Genomic DNA, 9,054 nt, shown 5'->3' on the forward strand with positions numbered 1-9,054 from the left:
CCTTGTTCTTTTTTTTTTTTAATTTTATTAATTTTATTGTAATCATTCCATACAAATAGATCAAGTTTTACAAAAAATAGGATTGAAAACAAGTCACCCCCACCCCTGAGAGAGAGAGAGCATGGCCAACGGAGTAAAACTTAAGGCTTGTAAACATACCTAAATTGATGACTTTAATAGGGCAATAGAGATGAATGGAGAAGAAAAAGAAATGTGGAGATAATTGCTTCCTCGGTGCATTAAGAGCTTATTCTAAAATATTATTGATTAGATCCTGCCAGGTTTTGAAAAAATTCTGAACAAGCTGCCTTGTTCTAATGTTATTTTCTATCAGCTGTGCTATTTGGAGGGCAAGTATGTGACGATGCCGGTTCCCTACAGACTTCCTCTTCCCACATGGGAGTCTGCTGAACCTACACCGTCAATAGTTATGACCGAGATGAGCTGACATATGAGGATAATTCACTGATGAGGCCATAGGATGGTGGAAAAAGTGCTCAAGTGCTTTTATTAAAAACCAGTCAAAACAAAAGTAAAATCAATAAAAGTGCAAATGGTGCATTGTTCTAAAAAACAGTACATATATAAATCCATAAAAATCATTGTGAAAAGTAAGGATAAAAAAATCAATAAATAAATCCGTTAAAAATCTGTTAAAATGCAGACTAACGCCTCCTGATCTCAGCCCTCCTCCTTCTCATTCTCCTGGCTCAACCATTGCTCGCGTAGCCGGCAGAGACTGAGCAGCCAGGAGCTCCTTTTGGCCGACCTCCATCTTGGCTGCCTCTAGGCATCACGGCCAGACTGCTCGAGGTTGGCTCTCTTCCCTTCTTCTTTGCACTCACGTTGTCGCACCTCGGAAGCCTAGTGAGGACACCTGCCTTGTTCGCCACACTCAATATATATATATATATATATATTTATACACTCCCATCTCTGTGGGCCTTAATCACACGCCTCAAGAATCAATGAAGCAATTGAGAACAATTTTTCCCGTACATGCAGGTGCAACTTGCTCCAACTACCTTATTAACTCCCTGCGGTCGTGCAATTGCGTTCATGGAGAGTGACATGGCTTTATGGATTTAAAACTGGCCTTGTTTTGAAGCTGCCAACCCGCTACACCATAAAGTGAATATACAGTATTATACTGTCAGTGTACAGTATATCTTGTCACTATAAATAGTTTGCACTGTTCAAACATACATGTTACCTACTGTAGGTATTGGCTTCAAAAGCTTTTTTGTGAAAAACTGAGATTTGGAACTTTGTGTTATTTGTGGATCTTTATTTTGTAAAGATGTTATTTATTTTTACTAATTTTTTTATTTTATTATTTGGAAATAGCAGAATTTGCACATTATTTTATATTTTTGCCTGTCTTATTACAACATTTCTAAAAAATAATTGATTTATTATTTTCAAACAGTTACTCAGTACTTGAGTAGTCTTTTTACTCTTACTTGAGTAATTTTTAGAAGACTAGTTTTTACTTCTACTTGAGTAATATTATTTTGAAGTAACACTACTCTTACTTGAGTACAAATTTTGGCTACTCTACCCACCTCTGATTTTAGGTATTTTCAGTTTGGAGCCTGCAGGTAGGTGAGCCTGAAGCTTCATTCTAGAGGCTTAGGCCTCATTCCATTTTGAAGCAAAGAAAACTAAATATTACAACAAAAAATATTAAATGAAGGAAAAATAACAACAATGTTAACATGAACAAATATTACCAAATAAAAATGGCAAAATGAACAAATTAAGATGCCCCAGACTGGGACGCATGAAGTATACCTGGTAAAACCATCACAGTATCAAGCAATTCCACAAAAAGGTCATAAAACATGACAGCTTCTCTACCTCTGCCATTAGTTTGGTTGACAGTACATAAGAGGACTATGAGCTCAAAAAATGGCCATATAAAAGTTGAATTGGAATATTGGCTATTTACTTGAAGAAATTAATTAAAGGGCATATATGGGGAAACGGATGGTAAAGATAGAGTTGCCAGGCAAGAGGAAAAGAGGAAGGCATAAGAGAAGGTTTATGGATGTGGTGAGAGAGGGCATGCAGGTGATTGGTGTAACAGAGCAAGATGCAGAGGACAGGAAGATATGGAGAAAATATGATCTGCTATGGCAACTCCTAACGGGAGCAGCCGAAAGAAGAAGAAGATTCCAAATAGGTTAAAAATCAATACTACAAGTCAGACAAAGGCCAAGTAACACAAAAGGATAAAAAACAGATATAAGGAATAAAAAGCCACACTAGTCAAATCCATGTAATACAAGCAGGTCATAATGCAAAAAAATACTATAATGAGAACAATGCTAAATAATTTTTAAAAGCTAAATAAAAAAATAAAATAAGGTCAAGAAACACGAAAGGCCAAAAGTACTAAAGGCCAAACTTCAGGAACAATCCAAACCAAACTAAATTGCATCAAAGCTCTCCTAGGTTCCACCTTAAGAGACGAGAGGGAATAGCAAAATAAATCAATACAATCAATACAATTAAACAGAAAATGACAAAAAAAAGATACTCAATGAATGATATTATAATAAGCAAAAAAAATGAAAACAAAGCATTACATTAGAAAAAGAAACAATTTATAATGAATAATGAAATGAGCAAATGACAAAAGAAAGAATTAAAGTTCCAGCAGAACCAAGACCTCTGCAGTCTGCCTGTTTTAAACTTCATCTGGAGCCTATAAGAGCTGTTAACTTAAACAATAAGCTCTGTAGCTTAGCTGGGCATGCAAAATGGCAGAGCAGATACTCAAGCCTCACAGCAGGAGTGGTTCCAGCAGAGTACAATAATTAGCAAGAATAAATTGATAACTTCATAAAAGTACAGTAAATGTACTACTTACTCCGCAACTGTTTAAGGTGTTATTATTAAGTGTAAAAACTATAAATGGGGTAGGGTTTGGGAAGTCAAAATCATAATCAGAATGCTCACTAAGCTCGGAACCAAGTATTGCATACTAGCCAACCCGCGGCGTAGCATACGCCGCATAATCAGGCCGCTTTTAAATGATTTTTAAGCACAGAGGAAAAAATAAACATTTGAAAAATCCGTAATTTAATAAACCACCAAGAAAAGTAACATTGCAACAATGCACACTATGAACCAACATACAATTGTCCGTGACTGAAAACCGGAGGAGCGCCGTCACGCTTTCTCCTTCCAAAGCGAAGGACGGGGTTGAACGGCACTCGTTCAGTACGCACTGCCCGCCCCCAACTCCCTACCTGAGTTGCTTCCGTCTGTGTACAGTCCACACGCACCTGTGAGTCACGTTGACTGTTAATTTTCCATGCACCGCCTCAGTCGGTTTCCACGTTGAATTTTCATTGATCTTTGCGGTTCCGGCTGCTTTTTTATATATAATCCACCAAGTCACACGAACAGGGGGGGGGGTTACAAAGGGTAGGGACGTAATCAGTGCGAGCGTATGACCCGCACGCATCGGGAATTTCGTTCATGGGAAACAATTGGAAGCCACGGTCTCCATCACAAATGGGGTTCAACGGCTTACGCATGGCTCCCTGCGCCGGGTAGACACACGTTGATCCATTCAGTGTAGCGCGCGTGCAGTACAGGACATACAAGTGCATCACAGACCTGTTAATGCTCAATCTCACGTGGCTGAAAGCCACTTGTCCCTCTAAGAATTTGGACGCCGACCGCTGTTGGGTCGTGTAACTATTTGGCAGGCGGGAGTCTCGTTCGTTTTCGGAAATAACTAGCCAAATCACTCCACCAACTAAGAACTGCCATGCACCACCACCCACAGAATCGAGAAAGAACTATCAATCTGTCAATCCTCTCCGTGTCCGGGCCGGGTAAGGTTTCCTGTGTTGAGTCAAAAGAAGCGAAAGGCTTCACACCTGGTGGTGCCCTTCCGTCAATTCCATTAAGTTTCAGCTTTGTAACCATACTCCCCCCTGAACCCAAAGACTTTGGTTACCCGGTTGGCTGCCCTGTTGCGGGGCCTGCATTGGTGAAGCAGGTGAGACGGTAATGAAACAGAGGCACAGGGCTTATTGGTTTTTAAAGACTGCTTCCTTCATTGGGTTTTAACCAATGCACGGAACGAACCAACACACAATCATCCCGTCTTTGTACAGTTCAGATGCACCTGTGACTCACGTAGACTTTTCATTGCTCTGTGCGGTTTTGGCTGCCTTTCTATATATAATCCACCAAGACACCCGACCACGGTAGTAGCGAGGTGGGAGGGGGGTGTGTACAAAGTGCAGGAGCATCTAAGAAGACGCATGTTTGTCGCGGATGCGAATTGCTGTATGTAGCGTGTAAAACAGTTTGCTATGGTCACGCGTCGTAAGGTCATAACCGAAAACTCGTTTTTTAAAGACTGCTTACTTCATTGTGTTCTAACCTCAGTTGTAAAGGAATGTTTTAAGGATCCCATGGGATACCCCTCGTAAACCGTTTTACACTCTGCATATGGCGATTCACCTCCGCGAGAAATATGCATCTATGAACAGTCAGCGTGGGTCGGAGCTGCATGTTGCCTCTACGACAGACGAATATAAATAACGCCATTTTTTCTGTGTCGTCGCGTCTGAGTTGGTGGGCGTGGCTCTGCGAGTCATCTTTGTATCCAATGGTCTTGGAGTTGGTGGGCGTGGCTCCTTCCTGCGCGCCATAGGTGTCTCACTTGTCGGCGGCTTAGTGAATCCACGCCCCTTTCCGCCGTGCTTTCCATGGTCGTCTTGCCTTAGTGAATTATATATATAGAAGATCATTTAGACCATGAACCAATACAAAAAACAGAAATCATAGTCAAAACTAAATATTGTTAAGTCCACACTCTTATTTAGAGCTCTTGTCCATAAATAAATGTAGTGAAATTATATCCATGGCTATTACCATCTTTTATAGGTGGAACCTATTATTTCCTGCCAATGAATCAACCAAAGGCAGGGGCTGGTTATCTAAACTCTTTTTCACAGGGGCAATTTGGAGTCATAAATTTGGCTAACATGCACTGCTTTGGAATATTCAAACTGTCTTCAGGTAGTAACCAGTCTGGAAATCAAATACATGTCCCACGTGTTGACAATTACACATAAGGAAGCAGACGTTGATATCAAGTTTGTTTCATTTTAATATAAGTGAATACAATAGGGTTACATTGGCCATTCTGAGTAGAATAAAACGCTGAAAAGAGCTCATTTATTCAGGAAGAGTCATGTCCTTCACCTTTAAGACATACAGTAAATATCTCTTGAATACTTAACGCAATTGAAATTTGAAGCATCTTTCTAAAAATAATTTAACCAATACGGTGGATTTGTCCTTAGCTGCTGCCACAATTCATCCTGTTATCTGGGACTGAATTGCAGCCCATGCACTCACTGTGCTGCCTCAGATGAAATACATGTAATATAATCAGCTGAGATACACACACATTTCTGTGTTCAAGGCAGTTGGCATTATTGGTATGTGCTAAAGCATTGGCATCTCTGTAACATACAGAGACACAAACACCATTACAATATATAGTATATGCAGATTACTCAGTGACCATTTTAAAACAAATATGCTGGGAACTGCAGGGAATTGCTGTTTCTGATGGGATAATCGCTGTTTATTGTTAGTGGTGATAACTGATGCATTTGAAAGAGGTAGCATACGACTCTGCTTCCATCCAGTTAAAAGACAGATGTGAAATTATATCTGTTTTTAATCTAAGTTGATGACTTCTAGACTGTGCAGGAAACAGACATACATGTGAATTCACTATTATCTCCTACATCTCCTTCCTGTATTTTTAATTTACAATTTGCATTTTAATACATAGAAAAATGATCAGACTGTTAACAGGAGAGTTGCCGGCCATCAAGGTAAATTCTTTGCCTTAAAGAGCCGAGAAATGTCTAGTTTAACCGTGAGGGTTTCTTTCTCCATGGTTAAATACCCCATTTTTCAATCCAACAGTTATCTTCTCCAGAACATTACAGATTTTTCCTCTTCACTGTAAGAACATAAGAAACTTGACAAACGAGAGGAGATCAATCAGTTTTGTCAAATTTGTTTGCTAAGCTAATAGCTAAACTGTCCCCATATCTGCTTCAACTGTTAAGATCTACTTTATTTTTATTTATTTTTTAATTTTATTTTCTTATAGATTCTTATAGATTTTTAAGATCTAAATTAGGCCTCCATGCTGTCTCCACTACTTGAGGTTAAATAAGTTTAGTTCTTTGAGTCTGTCATAGTACAATATATGCTACTATGTCATTTTGTAACATGGAAACCAGAACTGCACAAAATACCCTAGATGTGGTCTCACTAGTGAATTATATAATCTCAGCATAATGTCAGTTATATTCAACAGTTTTTATGATATAGCCTAATATTTTAGTTGCCTTTTTAATTGCTTCTGCACATTGCTTAGACAATGAAAACTTAATGTCGACATAAACCCCTAAATCCTTTCAGATGTTGCTTTCTGCAGGACAGTGTCTCTGATCTTGTATTTATAACTGACGTGCCCACGTGTAACATTTTACACTTTTGTACTTTAAACTGCATTTTCCAAGTGTTTGCCCAATTTTGAAGCTTGTCTATGTCTTTTTGTATTCTATTTGCTGCTATTCCTCTAGTTTTACTGTCATCTGAGATTTCACAAGTTTAACAACTACACTAGAATTAATGCCATTAATATAAATCAGAAAAAGTAATCATCAAAGGACAGACCCATGAGATTCTCCATTGAGGACCTCACTACATGGGAAGCATTCTAATTTTATCTGTACTCTTTTTCTTCTGTTGGTTAACCAACTTCAGATCTAATTTGGATTCTGGTTGCCACAAATTTATAGATTTCAGATCTAGATTCAGAATTAACTGTTGGTGTGGGACTGTATCAAAGGCTTTTTAAAAGTCTAAGTAAATTACAGTATGTTATATCCTTATTTTTGTCAACTATTCCATTTGTAAGTTCAGAAAAATCTGAAAGATTGGTTTGGCTGGATTATCTTCTCAGAAATAAATGTCTGGCTGTTATTTAGTATGTTATTTTTATATAGGCATTTTTCTTATTTATAACACAAAACTGAAAGCATGCAAAAGCCAAAAAAAAAAAACCTCTCTGGGCTTATCTATACAGTTTCTGCAGCCATTTTGAACCATTTTAGTGGCTTTCCAACTTGCCATCTTCTTTTCTGTATGCAAACATTATCCCAATTATACTGTGTTGCATTTTTTGTCATAAATTAAAATATCAGGTAGTTTCTAAAGAAGTAATTACATATATGTGATTTAACATTAATAGCATCTGAAATTATTAATGAAATCATATGTCAAATAATAATGCATTTAGGATTAAATAGTTTCCAATAGTCACCTTTTATTGACATTAATCTATTTTTTGCCAATTAGTAAACTGATATTTGATAGTACTTGATATGCATAGGGTATCACCAACAAAAAAAGCTGGCCCACTGCTGCTGCATTACATCTTCAGAAGAGTAGGTTTAAATCCTAAACTCTTTAAAGTTCCTGTGAATTTGCATGTTTTCTTCATTTCCGTGAGGGATTCGTAAGGGATGTGCTCTGGTGATTAAGGGGATTTTTGAGAGCATTTTTTTATTGAGGTATGGAAAGAAAAAATGTAGGACTTATGGAAATGAATATGCAATATTAAAGCACAAACTATCAACAAGTGAAAGGTGAAAACAAACAAAGAAAATAAAAATACAACCTTTCCGTCCAGTACCCTCCCACTTATCCCACCCAACAAATGATATAACACATCCTTTTGACAGCCCTGAACAGCTGGAATGGAGACTATATAGGCCAACAATGTCTGGACACACTGAATAGATGGGTGCAACACAAAGAGCAAGACCCAAAGGTGAGAAGATTAAGAAGGAGAGTGGCGAGAAGGATCATAGGGTACCATTCGTTAGATTAACTGCACCATAAACTGACATTTAGCAATGCTAGGGTTGGAAGACCCATTAATCCTAGTCAATCACAGTTCCACAAGAGTAAGATTAAGTAGAGATATGTTCCAGAGGGGAAAAGCAGTTGGATCAACTGATTTCCATTGAGAGGCTAGAATTGATTTGCCAGCAATCATGTCCAGAGAGAATAACCTCCACTGCAGTAGAAAGAGAAAGAGAAAGACAGATAGGAGAGATCCAATGGAAAGTAGATATGAGGATCAAAAGGTATAATGATAGAAAGAGCAGCTGAGGGAAAACTAAAAACAGAAGATCACAATGCAGAAACCAGTAGACATTCCCAGAACATATATAAAAATGTGCCAACCACATATGAAAGACAGATATGACCGTTTGATTCTAAAGTCAGAGAATATCGAAGTGCTGTGAGGGAAGGAGATTAAGAAAGATTGAATCGGTATGGGTCTGTAAGATGCCTTGCACAAAAGAATATACAGTACATTGTTGCCACTAGCTTTAATGAGGTGGGCAGTGGTCTGGCAAAGTTATAGAGAAGATAGCTTAAAAGTTGAGAGTATAAAGAAACAATACAAGCCTTAAGAACAGATGTAAGTTGAAGATAGAAGAAAAAAGTAAAAGGAGGAATAGTGAGACAGGACCTTACAGCAGCGTTTCTCGACCTTTAAGTATTTGCGACCCGAGTTTCCATAACAGTTTTAATTGTGCCCCCCCCAACAATTTTTTGAAATGTAGATGCATATTTTATTATACCTACTTCACTTTTATCGAAATTTATCTAACTCTTTATTTATTGTTCTAGTATAAGTGAATTTGTTTTGGTTTCAACAGATTTTTTTTCATATTTTTGATTCTTGTTTTCTTTTTTTCACATCTTCGCGCCCCCCTTTTTGTTACTTCTTGCCCCCCTAGGGGGTCCCGCCCCACAGGTTGAGAACCACTGCCTTATAGACTTGAATGTATGAAGCTCTAGGTCATCATAAATATCTCAGAAAGTTGGGATGCCTTGTTAGGACCAAGGATTAAAGGAAATGGTTGCCACTGATGCATTAGGCAGGATTATTAAATGTTGGGGTATGAGAGTGCCAAA

Source organism: Polypterus senegalus, chromosome 12 (assembly GCF_016835505.1).
Source record: "Polypterus senegalus isolate Bchr_013 chromosome 12, ASM1683550v1, whole genome shotgun sequence".
Classification (NCBI taxonomy): domain Eukaryota; kingdom Metazoa; phylum Chordata; class Cladistia; order Polypteriformes; family Polypteridae; genus Polypterus; species Polypterus senegalus.